The sequence below is a fragment of the Arachis hypogaea genome, chromosome 12 (assembly GCF_003086295.3).
Source record: "Arachis hypogaea cultivar Tifrunner chromosome 12, arahy.Tifrunner.gnm2.J5K5, whole genome shotgun sequence".
Lineage (NCBI taxonomy): Eukaryota > Viridiplantae > Streptophyta > Magnoliopsida > Fabales > Fabaceae > Arachis > Arachis hypogaea.
The window spans coordinates 15,710,527-15,726,469 of NC_092047.1; positions in this window are offsets into that span (position 1 = coordinate 15,710,527).

Below are 15,943 nucleotides of genomic sequence, written 5' to 3' on the forward strand. Positions count from 1 at the left end.
TAGTAGATAAAACTTTGGTCAATTCATTAAGAGAGTGAATGAATTTCCGGGTTCGACTCCTGGCTGCGGAAAATTTTTGAATATTAATCTTTTTTAAATTTTACTAAATTTAACGTCAAGGCAAAAATTTAACGTTAAGGCATCACACAACAACTAAGTTAATAAATATTATTTGTAAGTTAAGACAACTTTAATGTAGTAGTAAACTTTGGTCAATTCATTAAGAGAGTGAATGAACCAACTTTGTGCAGTAGTATAAAACTTTGGTCAATTTAAGAGAGTGAATGAATTTGGTTTTTGCGGAAAATTTTTGAATTTAATTAAATTAAAATTTAACGTTAAGGCATCACAAACAACTAAGTTAATAAATTATTATTTGTAAGCTAAGAACACAACAACTTTAATGTCCGCAGTAGTATAAAACTTTGGTCAATTCATTAAGAGAGTGAATGAATTTCCGGGTTCGACTCCTGGCTGCGGAAAATTTTTTGAATATTTTTTTTAAATTTTACTAAATTTAACGTCAAGGCAAAAATTTAACGTTAAGGCATCACACAACAACTAAGTTAATAAATTATTATTTGTAAGCTAAGACACAACAACTTTAATGTCGCAGTAGTATAAAACTTTGGTCAATTCATTAAGAGAGTGAATGAATTTCCGGGTTCGACTCCTGGCTGCGGAAAATTTTTGAATATTAATCTTTTTAAATTTACTAAATTTAACGTCAAGGCAAAATTTAACGTTAAGCATCACACAACAACTAAGTTAATAAATTATTATTTGTAAGCTAAGACACAACAACTTTAATGTCGCAGTAGTATAAAACTTTGGTCAATTCATTAAGAGAGTGAATGAATTTCCGGGTTCGACTCCTGGCTGCGGAAAATTTTTTGAATATTAATCTTTTTTAAATTTACTAAATTTAACGTCAAGGCAAAATTTAACGTTAAGCATCACACAACAACTAAGTTAATAAATTATTATTTGTAAGCTAAGAACACAACAACTTTAATGTCGCAGTAGTATAAAACTTTGGTCAATTCATTAAGAGAGTGAATGAATTTCCGGGTTCGACTCCTGGCTGCGGAAAATTTTTTGAATATTAATCTTTTTTAAATTTACTAAATTTAACGTCAAGGCAAAAATTTAACGTTAAGGCATCACACAACAACTAAGTTAATAAATTATTATTTGTAAGCTAAGAACACAACAACTTTAATGTCCGCAGTAGTATAAAACTTTGGTCAATTCATTAAGAGAGTGAATGAATTTCCGGGTTCGACTCCTGGCTGCGGAAAATTTTTTGAATATTAATCTTTTTTAAATTTTACTAAATTTAACGTCAAGGCAAAATTTAACGTTAAGCATCACACAACAACTAAGTTAATAAATTATTATTTGTAAGCTAAGAACACAACAACTTTAATGTCGCAGTAGTATAAAACTTTGGTCAATTCATTAAGAGAGTGAATGAATTTCCGGTTCGACTCTGGCTGGAAAATTTTTTGAATATTAATCTTTTTTAAATTTACTAAATTTAACGTCAAGGCAAAATTTAACGTTAAGCATCACACAACAACTAAGTTAATAAATTATTATTTGTAAGCTAAGAACACAACAACTTTAATGTCCGCAGTAGTATAAAACTTTGGTCAATTCATTAAGAGAGTGAATGAATTTCCGGGTTCGACTCCTGGCTGCGGAAAATTTTTTGAATATTAATCTTTTTTAAATTTTACTAAATTTAACGTCAAGGCAAAATTTAACGTTAAGGCATCACACAACAACTAAGTTAATAAATTATTATTTGTAAGCTAAGAACACAACAACTTTAATGTCCGCAGTAGTATAAAACTTTGGTCAATTCATTAAGAGAGTGAATGAATTTCCGGGTTCGACTCCTGGCTGCGGAAAATTTTTTGAATATTAATCTTTTTTAAATTTACTAAATTTAACGTCAAGGCAAAAATTTAACGTTAAGCATCACACAACAACTAAGTTAATAAATTATTATTTGTAAGCTAAGAACACAACAACTTTAATGTCGCAGTAGTATAAAACTTTGGTCAATTCATTAAGAGAGTGAATGAATTTCCGGGTTCGACTCCTGGCTGCGGAAAATTTTTTGAATATTAATCTTTTTTAAATTTTACTAAATTTAACGTCAAGGCAAAATTTAACGTTAAGGCATCACACAACAACTAAGTTAATAAATTATTATTTGTAAGCTAAGAACACAACAACTTTAATGTCCGCAGTAGTATAAAACTTTGGTCAATTCATTAAGAGAGTGAATGAATTTCCGGGTTCGACTCCTGGCTGCGGAAAATTTTTTGAATATTAATCTTTTTTAAATTTACTAAATTTAACGTCAAGGCAAAATTTAACGTTAAGGCATCACACAACAACTAAGTTAATAAATTATTATTTGTAAGCTAAGAACACAACAACTTTAATGTCCGCAGTAGTATAAAACTTTGGTCAATTCATTAAGAGAGTGAATGAATTTCCGGGTTCGACTCCTGGCTGCGGAAAATTTTTTGAATATTAATCTTTTTTAAATTTTACTAAATTTAACGTCAAGGCAAAAATTTAACGTTAAGGCATCACACAACAACTAAGTTAATAAATTATTATTTGTAAGCTAAGAACACAACAACTTTAATGTCGCAGTAGTATAAAACTTTGGTCAATTCATTAAGAGAGTGAATGAATTTCCGGGTTCGACTCCTGGCTGCGGAAAATTTTTTGAATATTAATCTTTTTTAAATTTTACTAAATTTAACGTCAAGGCAAAAATTTAACGTTAAGGCATCACACAACAACTAAGTTAATAAATTATTATTTGTAAGCTAAGAACACAACAACTTTAATGTCCGCAGTAGTATAAAACTTTGGTCAATTCATTAAGAGAGTGAATGAATTTCCGGGTTCGACTCCTGGCTGCGGAAAATTTTTTGAATATTAATCTTTTTTAAATTTTACTAAATTTAACGTCAAGGCAAAAATTTAACGTTAAGGCATCACACAACAACTAAGTTAATAAATTATTATTTGTAAGCTAAGAACACAACAACTTTAATGTCCGCAGTAGTATAAAACTTTGGTCAATTCATTAAGAGAGTGAATGAATTTCCGGGTTCGACTCCTGGCTGCGGAAAATTTTTTGAATATTAATCTTTTTTAAATTTTACTAAATTTAACGTCAAGGCAAAATTTAACGTTAAGGCATCACACAACAACTAAGTTAATAAATTATTATTTGTAAGCTAAGAACACAACAACTTTAATGTCGCAGTAGTATAAAACTTTGGTCAATTCATTAAGAGAGTGAATGAATTTCCGGGTTCGACTCCTGGCTGCGGAAAATTTTTTGAATATTAATCTTTTTTAAATTTTACTAAATTTAACGTCAAGGCAAAATTTAACGTTAAGGCATCACACAACAACTAAGTTAATAAATTATTATTTGTAAGCTAAGAACACAACAACTTTAATGTCCGCAGTAGTATAAAACTTTGGTCAATTCATTAAGAGAGTGAATGAATTTCCGGGTTCGACTCCTGGCTGCGGAAAATTTTTTGAATATTAATCTTTTTTAAATTTTACTAATAATAATTTAAGTCAAGGCAAAAATTTAACGTTAAGGCATCACACAACAACTAAGTTAATAAATTATTATTTGTAAGCTAAGACACAACAACTTTAATGTCCGCAGTAGTATAAAACTTTGGTCAATTCATTAAGAGAGTGAATGAATTTCCGGGTTCGACTCCTGGCTGCGGAAAATTTTTTGAATATTAATCTTTTTTAAATTTTACTAAATTTAACGTCAAGGCAAAATTTAACGTTAAGGCATCACACAACAACTAAGTTAATAAATTATTATTTGTAAGCTAAGAACACAACAACTTTAATGTCGCAGTAGTATAAAACTTTGGTCAATTCATTAAGAGATGAATGAATTTCGGTTCGACTCTGTGGAAATTTTTTATTAATCTTTTTAAATTTACTAATTTAACTAATTTAATTGATCACACAACTAGTTAATAAATTATTTGTAATAAAACAACTTAATGGTCAATTCATTAAGAGAGTGAATGAATTTCCGGGTTCGACTCCTGGCTGCGGAAAATTTTTTGAATATTAATCTTTTTTAAATTTTACTAAATTTAACGTCAAGGCAAAAATTTAACGTTAAGGCATCACACAACAACTAAGTTAATAAATTATTATTTGTAAGCTAAGAACACAACAACTTTAATGTCCGCAGTAGTATAAAACTTTGGTCAATTCATTAAGAGAGTGAATGAATTTCCGGGTTCGACTCCTGGCTGCGGAAAATTTTTTGAATATTAATCTTTTTTAAATTTTACTAAATTTAACGTCAAGGCAAAATTTAACGTTAAGGCATCACACAACAACTAAGTTAATAAATTATTATTTGTAAGCTAAGAACACAACAACTTTAATGTCCGCAGTAGTATAAAACTTTGGTCAATTCATTAAGAGAGTGAATGAATTTCCGGGTTCGACTCCTGGCTGCGGAAAATTTTTTGAATATTAATCTTTTTTAAATTTACTAAATTTAACGTCAAGGCAAAATTTAACGTTAAGGCATCACACAACAACTAAGTTAATAAATTATTATTTGTAAGCTAAGAACACAACAACTTTAATGTCCGCAGTAGTATAAAACTTTGGTCAATTCATTAAGAGAGTGAATGAATTTCCGGGTTCGACTCCTGGCTGCGGAAAATTTTTTGAATATTAATCTTTTTTAAATTTTACTAAATTTAACGTCAAGGCAAAATTTAACGTTAAGGCATCACACAACAACTAAGTTAATAAATTATTATTTGTAAGCTAAGAACACAACAACTTTAATGTCCGCAGTAGTATAAAACTTTGGTCAATTCATTAAGAGAGTGAATGAATTTCCGGGTTCGACTCCTGGCTGCGGAAAATTTTTTGAATATTAATCTTTTTTAAATTTTACTAAATTTAACGTCAAGGCAAAATTTAACGTTAAGGCATCACACAACAACTAAGTTAATAAATTATTATTTGTAAGCTAAGAACACAACAACTTTAATGTCCGCAGTAGTATAAAACTTTGGTCAATTCATTAAGAGAGTGAATGAATTTCCGGGTTCGACTCCTGGCTGCGGAAAATTTTTTGAATATTAATCTTTTTTAAATTTTACTAAATTTAACGTCAAGGCAAAATTTAACGTTAAGGCATCACACAACAACTAAGTTAATAAATTATTATTTGTAAGCTAAGAACACAACAACTTTAATGTCGCAGTAGTATAAAACTTTGGTCAATTCATTAAGAGTGAATGAATTTCGGTTCGACTCTGGCTGGAAATTTTTTGAATTTTTTTTTTTTTTTTAATCAGCAAATTTAACGTTAAGCATCACAAAACTAAGTTAATAAATTATTATTTGTAAGCTAAGACACAACAACTTTAATGTCCGCAGTAGTATAAAACTTTGGTCAATTCATTAAGAGAGTGAATGAATTTCCGGGTTCGACTCCTGGCTGCGGAAAATTTTTTGAATATTAATCTTTTTTAAATTTTACTAAATTTAACGTCAAGGCAAAATTTAACGTTAAGGCATCACACAACAACTAAGTTAATAAATTATTATTTGTAAGCTAAGAACACAACAACTTTAATGTCCGCAGTAGTATAAAACTTTGGTCAATTCATTAAGAGAGTGAATGAATTTCCGGGTTCGACTCCTGGCTGCGGAAAATTTTTTGAATATTAATCTTTTTTAAATTTACTAAATTTAACGTCAAGGCAAAATTTAACGTTAAGGCATCACACAACAACTAAGTTAATAAATTATTATTTGTAAGCTAAGAACACAACAACTTTAATGTCCGCAGTAGTATAAAACTTTGGTCAATTCATTAAGAGAGTGAATGAATTTCCGGGTTCGACTCCTGGCTGCGGAAAATTTTTTGAATATTAATCTTTTTTAAATTTTACTAAATTTAACGTCAAGGCAAAAATTTAACGTTAAGGCATCACACAACAACTAAGTTAATAAATTATTATTTGTAAGCTAAGAACACAACAACTTTAATGTCCGCAGTAGTATAAAACTTTGGTCAATTCATTAAGAGAGTGAATGAATTTCCGGGTTCGACTCCTGGCTGCGGAAAATTTTTTGAATATTAATCTTTTTTAAATTTTACTAAATTTAACGTTAAGGCATCACACAACAACTAAGTTAATAAATTATTATTTGTAAGCTAAGAACACAACAACTTTAATGTCCGCAGTAGTATAAAACTTTGGTCAATTCATTAAGAGAGTGAATGAATTTCCGGGTTCGACTCCTGGCTGCGGAAAATTTTTTGAATATTAATCTTTTTTAAATTTTACTAAATTTAACGTCAAGGCAAAAATTTAACGTTAAGGCATCACACAACAACTAAGTTAATAAATTATTATTTGTAAGCTAAGAACACAACAACTTTAATGTCCGCAGTAGTATAAAACTTTGGTCAATTCATTAAGAGAGTGAATGAATTTCCGGGTTCGACTCCTGGCTGCGGAAAATTTTTTGAATATTAATCTTTTTTAAATTTTACTAAATTTAACGTCAAGGCAAAATTTAACGTTAAGGCATCACACAACAACTAAGTTAATAAATTATTATTTGTAAGCTAAGACACAACAACTTTAATGTCCGCAGTAGTATAAAACTTTGGTCAATTCATTAAGAGAGTGAATGAATTTCCGGGTTCGACTCCTGGCTGCGGAAAATTTTTTGAATATTAATCTTTTTTAAATTTTACTAAATTTAACGTCAAGGCAAAATTTAACGTTAAGGCATCACACAACAACTAAGTTAATAAATTATTATTTGTAAGCTAAGAACACAACAACTTTAATGTCGCAGTAGTATAAAACTTTGGTCAATTCATTAAGAGAGTGAATGAATTTCCGGGTTCGACTCCTGGCTGCGGAAAATTTTTTGAATATTAATCTTTTTTAAATTTTACTAAATTTAACGTCAAGGCAAAATTTAACGTTAAGGCATCACACAACAACTAAGTTAATAAATTATTATTTGTAAGCTAAGAACACAACAACTTTAATGTCCGCAGTAGTATAAAACTTTGGTCAATTCATTAAGAGAGTGAATGAATTTCCTCGGGTTCGAATTCTGACTCCTGGCTGCGGAAAATTTTTTGAATATTAATCTTTTTTAAATTTTACTAAATTTAACGTCAAGGCAAAAATTTAACGTTAAGGCATCACACAACAACTAAGTTAATAAATTATTATTTGTAAGCTAAGAACACAACAACTTTAATGTCCGCAGTAGTATAAAACTTTGGTCAATTCATTAAGAGAGTGAATGAATTTCCGGGTTCGACTCCTGGCTGCGGAAAATTTTTTGAATATTAATCTTTTTTAAATTTTACTAAATTTAACGTCAAGGCAAAATTTAACGTTAAGGCATCACACAACAACTAAGTTAATAAATTATTATTTGTAAGCTAAGAACACAACAACTTTAATGTCCGCAGTAGTATAAAACTTTGGTCAATTCATTAAGAGAGTGAATGAATTTCGGGTTCGACTCCTGGCTGCGGAAAATTTTTTGAATATTAATCTTTTTTAAATTTACTAAATTTAACGTCAAGGCAAAAATTTAACGTTAAGGCATCACACAACAACTAAGTTAATAAATTATTATTTGTAAGCTAAGACACAACAACTTTAATGTCCGCAGTAGTATAAAACTTTGGTCAATTCATTAAGAGAGTGAATGAATTTCCGGGTTCGACTCCTGGCTGCGGAAAATTTTTTGAATATTAATCTTTTTTAAATTTTACTAAATTTAACGTCAAGGCAAAATTTAACGTTAAGGCATCACACAACAACTAAGTTAATAAATTATTATTTGTAAGCTAAGAACACAACAACTTTAATGTCCGCAGTAGTATAAAACTTTGGTCAATTCATTAAGAGAGTGAATGAATTTCCGGGTTCGACTCCTGGCTGCGGAAAATTTTTTGAATATTAATCTTTTTTAAATTTTACTAAATTTAACGTCAAGGCAAAATTTAACGTTAAGGCATCACACAACAACTAAGTTAATAAATTATTATTTGTAAGCTAAGAACACAACAACTTTAATGTCCGCAGTAGTATAAAACTTTGGTCAATTCATTAAGAGAGTGAATGAATTTCCGGGTTCGACTCCTGGCTGCGGAAAATTTTTTGAATATTAATCTTTTTTAAATTTTACTAAATTTAACGTCAAGGCAAAAATTTAACGTTAAGGCATCACACAACAACTAAGTTAATAAATTATTATTTGTAAGCTAAGTACACAACAACTTTAATGTCCGCAGTAGTATAAAACTTTGGTCAATTCATTAAGAGAGTGAATGAATTTCCGGGTTCGACTCCTGGCTGTGGAAAATTTTTTGAATATTAATCTTTTTTAAATTTTACTAAATTTAACGTCAAGGCAAAAATTTTAACGTTAAGGCATCACACAACAACTAAGTTAATAAATTATTATTTGTAAGCTAAGAACACAACAACTTTAATGTCGCAGTAGTATAAAACTTTGGTCAATTCATTAAGAGAGTGAATGAATTTCCGGGTTCGACTCCTGGCTGCGGAAAATTTTTTGAATATTAATCTTTTTTAAATTTTACTAAATTTAACGTCAAGGCAAAATTTAACGTTAAGGCATCACACAACAACTAAGTTAATAAATTATTATTTGTAAGCTAAGAACACAACAACTTTAATGTCCGCAGTAGTATAAAACTTTGGTCAATTCATTAAGAGAGTGAATGAATTTCCGGGTTCGACTCCTGGCTGCGGAAAATTTTTTGAATATTAATCTTTTTTAAATTTTACTAAATTTAACGTCAAGGCAAAAATTTAACGTTAAGGCATCACACAACAACTAAGTTAATAAATTATTATTTGTAAGCTAAGAACACAACAACTTTAATGTCGCAGTAGTATAAAACTTTGGTCAATTCATTAAGAGAGTGAATGAATTTCCGGGTTCGACTCCTGGCTGCGGAAAATTTTTTGAATATTAATCTTTTTTAAATTTTACTAAATTTAACGTCAAGGCAAAAATTTAACGTTAAGCATCACACAACAACTAAGTTAATAAATTATTATTTGTAAGCTAAGAACACAACAACTTTAATGTCCGCAGTAGTATAAAACTTTGGTCAATTCATTAAGAGAGTGAATGAATTTCCGGGTTCGACTCCTGGCTGCGGAAAATTTTTTGAATATTAATCTTTTTTAAATTTTACTAAATTTAACGTCAAGGCAAAATTTAACGTTAAGGCATCACACAACAACTAAGTTAATAAATTATTATTTGTAAGCTAAGACACAACAACTTTAATGTCCGCAGTAGTATAAAACTTTGGTCAATTCATTAAGAGAGTGAATGAATTTCCGGGTTCGACTCCTGGCTGCGGAAAATTTTTTGAATATTAATCTTTTTTAAATTTTACTAAATTTAACGTCAAGGCAAAATTTAACGTTAAGGCATCACACAACAACTAAGTTAATAAATTATTATTTGTAAGCTAAGAACACAACAACTTTAATGTCCGCAGTAGTATAAAACTTTGGTCAATTCATTAAGAGAGTGAATGAATTTCCGGGTTCGACTCCTGGCTGCGGAAAATTTTTTGAATATTAATCTTTTTTAAATTTTACTAAATTTAACGTCAAGGCAAAATTTAACGTTAAGGCATCACACAACAACTAAGTTAATAAATTATTATTTGTAAGCTAAGAACACAACAACTTTAATGTCCGCAGTAGTATAAAACTTTGGTCAATTCATTAAGAGAGTGAATGAATTTCCGGGTTCGACTCCTGGCTGCGGAAAATTTTTTGAATATTAATCTTTTTTAAATTTACTAAATTTAACGTCAAGGCAAAAATTTAACGTTAAGCATCACACAACAACTAAGTTAATAAATTATTATTTGTAAGCTAAGTACACAACAACTTTAATGTCCGCAGTAGTATAAAACTTTGGTCAATTCATTAAGAGATGAATGAATTTCCGGGTTCGACTCTGGCTGGAAAATTTTTTTAATTTTAATTTTACTAAATTTAACTTGCTGAAAATTTTTTAATATTAATCTTTTTTTAAATTTTACTAAATTTAACGTCAAGGCAAAATTTAACGTTAAGGCATCACACAACAACTAAGTTAATAAATTATTATTTGTAAGCTAAGAACACAACAACCTTAATGTCCGCAGTAGTATAAAACTTTGGTCAATTCATTAGAGAGTGAATGAATTTCTGGGTTCGACTCCTGTGCGCAAAATTTTTTGAATATTAATCTATTTTAAATTTTATTAACTAAAATTTAACGTTAAGACATCAACAAAACTAAGTTAATAAATTATATTTGTAAGCTAAGTACACAACAACTTTAATGTCCGCAGTAGTATAAAACTTGGTCAATTCATTAAGAGAGTGAATGAATTTCGGGTTCGACTCCTGCTGCGGAAAATTTTTTGAAATTAATCTTTTTTAAATTTTACTAAATTTAACGTCAAGGAAAAATTTAACGTTAAGGCATCACACAACAACTAAGTTAATAAATTATTATTTGTAAGCTAAGTACACAACAACTTTAATGTCCGCAGTAGTATAAAACTTTGGTCAATTCATTAAGAGAGTGAATGAATTTCCGGGTTCGACTCCTGGCTTCGGAAAATTTTTTGAATATTAATTTTTTTTAAATTTTACTAAATTTAACGTCAAGGCAAAATTTAACGTTAAGGAATCACACAACAACTTAGTTAATAAATTACTATTTGTAAGCTAAGAACACAACAACTTTAATGTCCGCAGTAGTATAAAACTTTAGTCAATTCATTAAGAGAGTGAATGAATTTCCGGGTTCGACTCCTGGCTGCGGAAAATTTTTTGAATATTAATCTTTTTTAAATATTACTAAATTTAACGTCAAGGCAAAAATTTAACGTTAAGCCAACACGCAACAACTAAGTTAATAAATTATTATTTGTAAGCTAAGTACACAACAACTTTAATGTCCGCAGTAGTATAAAACTTTGGTCAATTCATTAAGAGATTGAATGAATTTCTGGGTTCGACTCTTGGCTGTGGAAAATTTTTTGAATATTAATCTTTTTTAAATTTTACTAAATTTAACGTCATGGCAAAATTTTAACGTTAAGGCATCACACAACAACTAAGTTAATAAATTATTATTTGTAAGCTAAGAACACAACAACCTTAATGTTCGCAGTAGTATAAAACTTTGGTCAATTCATTTAGAGAGTGAATGAATTTCCGGGTTCGACTCTTGGCTGCAGAAATTTTTTTGAAAATTAATCTTTTTTAAACTTTTCTAAATTTAAAGTCAAGGCCAAAAATTAACGTTAAGGCGTCACACAACAACTTTAATGTCAGCAGTAGTATAAAACTTTGGTCAATTCATTAAGAGAGTGAATGAATTTCTGGGTTCGACTTCTGGCTGCGGAAAATTTTTTGAATATTAATCTTTTTTAAATTTTACTAAATTTAACGTCAAGGAAAAATTTTAACGTTAAGGCATCACACAACAACTAAGTTAATAAATTATTATTTGTAAGCTAAGAACACAACAACCTTAATGTTCGCAGTAGTATAAAACTTTGGTCAATTCATTTAGAGAGTGAATGAATTTCCGGGTTCGACTCCTAGTTGCGCAAAATATTTTGAATGTTAATCTATTATAAATTTTACTTAATTTAACGTTAAGACATCAGACAAAAACTAAGTTAATAAATTAATATTTGTAAGTTAAGTACACAACAACTTTAATGTCCGTAGTAGTAAAAAACTTTGGTCAATTCAATAAGAGAGTGAATGAATTTTCGGGTTCGACTCCTCGCTGCGGAAAATTTTTTGAAAATTAATCTTTTTTAAATTTTACTAAATTTAACGTCAAGGCAAAAATTTAACGTTAAGGCATCACACAACAAATAAGTTAATAAATTATTATTTGTAAGCTAAGTGCACAACAACTTTAATGTCCGCAGTAGTATAAAACTTTGGTCAATTCATTAAGAGAGTGAATGAATTTCCGGGTTCGACTCCTGGCTGCGGAAAATTTTTTGAATATTAATCTTTTTTAAATTTTACTAAATTTAACGTCAAGGCAAAATTTAACATTAAGGCATCACACAACAACTTAGTTAATAAATTATTATTTGTAAGCTAAGAACACAACAACTTTAATGTCCGCAGTAGTATAAAACTTTGGTAAATTCATTAAGAGATTGAATGAATTTCCGGGTTCAACTCTTGGCTGTGGAAAATTTTTTGAATATTAATCTTTTTTAAATTTTACTAAATTTAACGTCAAGGCAAAATTTTAATGTTAAGGCATCACACAAAAACTAAGTTAATAAATTATTATTTGTAAGCTAAGAACACAACAACCTTAATGTTCGCAGTAGTATAAAACTTTGGTCAATTCATTTAGAGAGTGAATGAATTTCCGGGTTCGACTCTTAGCTGCGGAAATTTTTTTGAAAATTAATCTTTTTTAAACTTTACTAAATTTAACGTCAAGGCCAAAATTTAACGTTAAGGCATCACACAACAACTAAGTTAATAAATTATTATTTGTAAGCTAAGAACACAACAACTTTAATGTCCGCAGTAGTATAAAACTTTGGTCAATTCATTATGAGAGTGAATGAATTTCTGGGTTCGACTTCTGGCTGCGGAAAATTTTTTGAATATTAATCTTTTTTAAATTTTACTAAATTTAACGTCAAGGAAAAATTTTTACGTTAAGGCATCACACAACAACTAAGTTAATAAATTATTATTTGTAAGCTAAGAACACAACAACTTTAATGTCCGCAGTAATATAAAACTTTGGTCAATTCATTAAGAGAGTGAATGAATTTCCGGGTTTGACTCCTGGCTGCGGAAAATTTTTTGAGAATTAATCTTTTTTAAATTTTACTAAATTTAACGTCAAGGCAAAAATTTAACGTTAAGGCATCACACAACAACTAAGTTAATTGTAATACCCGGTCTAACCGAAATTAATTAAATAATAAGTTAAATGGAGCGAATATGGTTGGAAGATTTGGCAATTGGAATTTGATAATTTAAATATGATATTTGGATTCAGTGAATTTTTCCGAGTCGAAAAATATAGTTTTCTGCGTAAAAGCGCACAGTGAAATTCTGACCGGCAGTACCGGTTGAGATCTGTCTGGTACTACAGCTGAGGAAATTGATTATGGGTAAATAAGATTAAGAAATGAGGAATTATAATTAGGGAAGGTAGAAATATTTAAAGTGCGATTTAGAGTGCTAATCTTAAAGGTTTTGGCCCAAAATTGGGCCAATGGGCAAAAATAAGTGAACCGGGCCTAAGTGGGCCCAAGACCCAACATATATAAACATTAGTTGTGAGCATTTCAGCTCATTTTACCCTAAAAAGTGGGGTTGGGGCGCTGATTTGAGAAGAGAGAAGAGAAGAGAGAAAACCTAACTCTCGTTGATCTTCAAACCACCATAACTTGAGCTACGGAGCTCCGATTGACGAGCCGTTTGTGGCCACGCGTCGCTCTTCTCATCTTCTATAATTCTATCTAAGTTTTGTGGTGAGTATTCCATTCATCTTTGCCCAGTTTTCGAAATTCTCCACTGTTACACGTTTTTGGGTAGTTAGTGTTGAAATCTTGTGATTTTGGGTGTTTAGGGATACTCCAACATGGATTCTAAGTGAGTTCTATCCCTACTTCATATGGGCTGAGGTAAGAAGTGCTCAAACCCTTGTGATTTGTCATTTTTATGAGCCCTAGGTTGATGTATGTATGTGATATTAGTTATGTTAGTGTATTTGGTGATGTTGGTGCACAATTGGGAGATTGGTATTGCTTGAGGAGCTTTGGTAAGGCTTGGAGCTAAGGTTGGTGAAGACTTCCAAAGAAGAGGCTCAATTGGTTTGGCTACAAGAGGTATGGTTTAAGTTTCATTTAAGTACCGTGTGTTGTGATGAGAATTCCTAGGCTAGATGCCCCTAGGATTAAGTTTGGATTGCGTAAATGGTTGGTGCTAATATGCATAGTTGGTATGTAATGTGAATTAATGATTGGGTTGAGGATTGTGTAGCCTTGTATGCTTGGTGTATTGAGAATTTGATGTATTGGGTAATGAGTATTGAATTGTGGTTCATCCATTTAAATTGTGAAATTGGGCCGGAGGCCGTGAATTTTGGGCCGGAGGCCGGGAAAAGGTAAGAAAGGTAAGTTGATGTGTGCATTGTATGATGACACAAGTGATTGGATGAATTTCAGATAATGAATAATTGAATATATGAATGATTGGGTTGGTTATTGAACAATAAGGTTTGACGAGTTGAAGTGTGGAATTTGGTAAATTTGGGTGAAATTATATAGATGAGGCATGTTTGGTTTTGGTTGAGATATATTATGTGGTCATATATGTGATTATGATTATTGATGCCTTGATGGTATTATGATGCATTAGAGATATGTATGTTGTGATATATACTTGAGGAGTGATTAAGGTTGATTTGTGGGTGAAACCACGTGATAGTGAGTATGATATTGATTATGTATAATGATAGTTGATTGGAAATAGTGTTGTTGAAATTTGGCATGAGGAAGAGTATATGATATGTAAATGTGCTTGAGTTTGAGAAAGTGTCAATGTGTGAGTTGAGGATGGCTTGATGTTGATTTTGGTACATTTTGATTGATTTCAAAAAGGGTTGAAATTGGCATGTTTTGATTGACTTTGGAAAGAGTTGAAAATGGCTTGTTTTGAAAATGGCACTTTGTGGTTTTGTATGAAAACATGGTTTTTTGGGCATACTTTGACGGGACATAACCTGGACTACGGATCTCTGTTTTCTGCCAAATCTGTTTAGAAATGAAATTGGATCCGGGATGTCCATGCCGTTCGAAGAACGGGTGAAAAATGATTTAAAATGAGAAAGTTATGACCGTCGGAAGATTGGGGGTTGAATCTGTAAATTATGCAGCTTTTAACTTAGAAAATTTTTAGCAGAACGACCCTACGCGCGTAGGCGCACTTGGCGCGTGCGCGCCGTTCTTCCAGAAAGCACCATCCATGTGTGCGCGTGGTGTGCGCGGGTGCGTCGATGCGCTGCACCATATGCCCAGCTATTTTCCAGAGAGTTGTGCCAGAGTTGTGCCAGTTTTATGCCTGGGCGCAAGAGCACCCACGCGTACGCGTGGCTGACGCTTGCGCGCCGTTTGGATATTTTTCAACCCGCGTGTTTGCACGTATGACGCTTGCGCGTCGATGAGTTTTTGGCCATCTGCGCGTGCGTGTGGAGTGCGCGTACGTGTGGCCCTGTTTTCATGCCAAAGTTGATTTTTGAGTTTTAAAAGCCAAATCTCTTACTTTTAAGCCTCCGATCTCACCCCTTATGTATTAAATCATTATGATATGCCTAGCAATGAGAAAGGAGCTAGGGGATGTGGTAACTTGCGAGTGAAGCAAGGAGAAAGGTTATGATCAACGATGATCAAAGATGATTATATGAGATATGGAGGATGACGGTGGAAGTACCGTGTATGCCATGAGCCGAAGGGCTATATTTATTGATCAATGGCTGGTTCTTGATTGAACCATGAGCCGAATGGCTGAGTTATTGCCAGGTTACGGCAAAGCCATTATTGTTTATGGCTGAGTATAATGCATATATGATAAATGAATGATTGTGTTAAATGGATAATAATGAAAAATGCTGAAATATGATGTGTGACCCCGGGTAGTAGGCAGTGGCGTTGTCCACTTGCTCCGGGTATGAGACGGGAAAGGATGTTTATGATAAATGAGTTTAATTGTGGAGTTTTGAATACATGTGTATT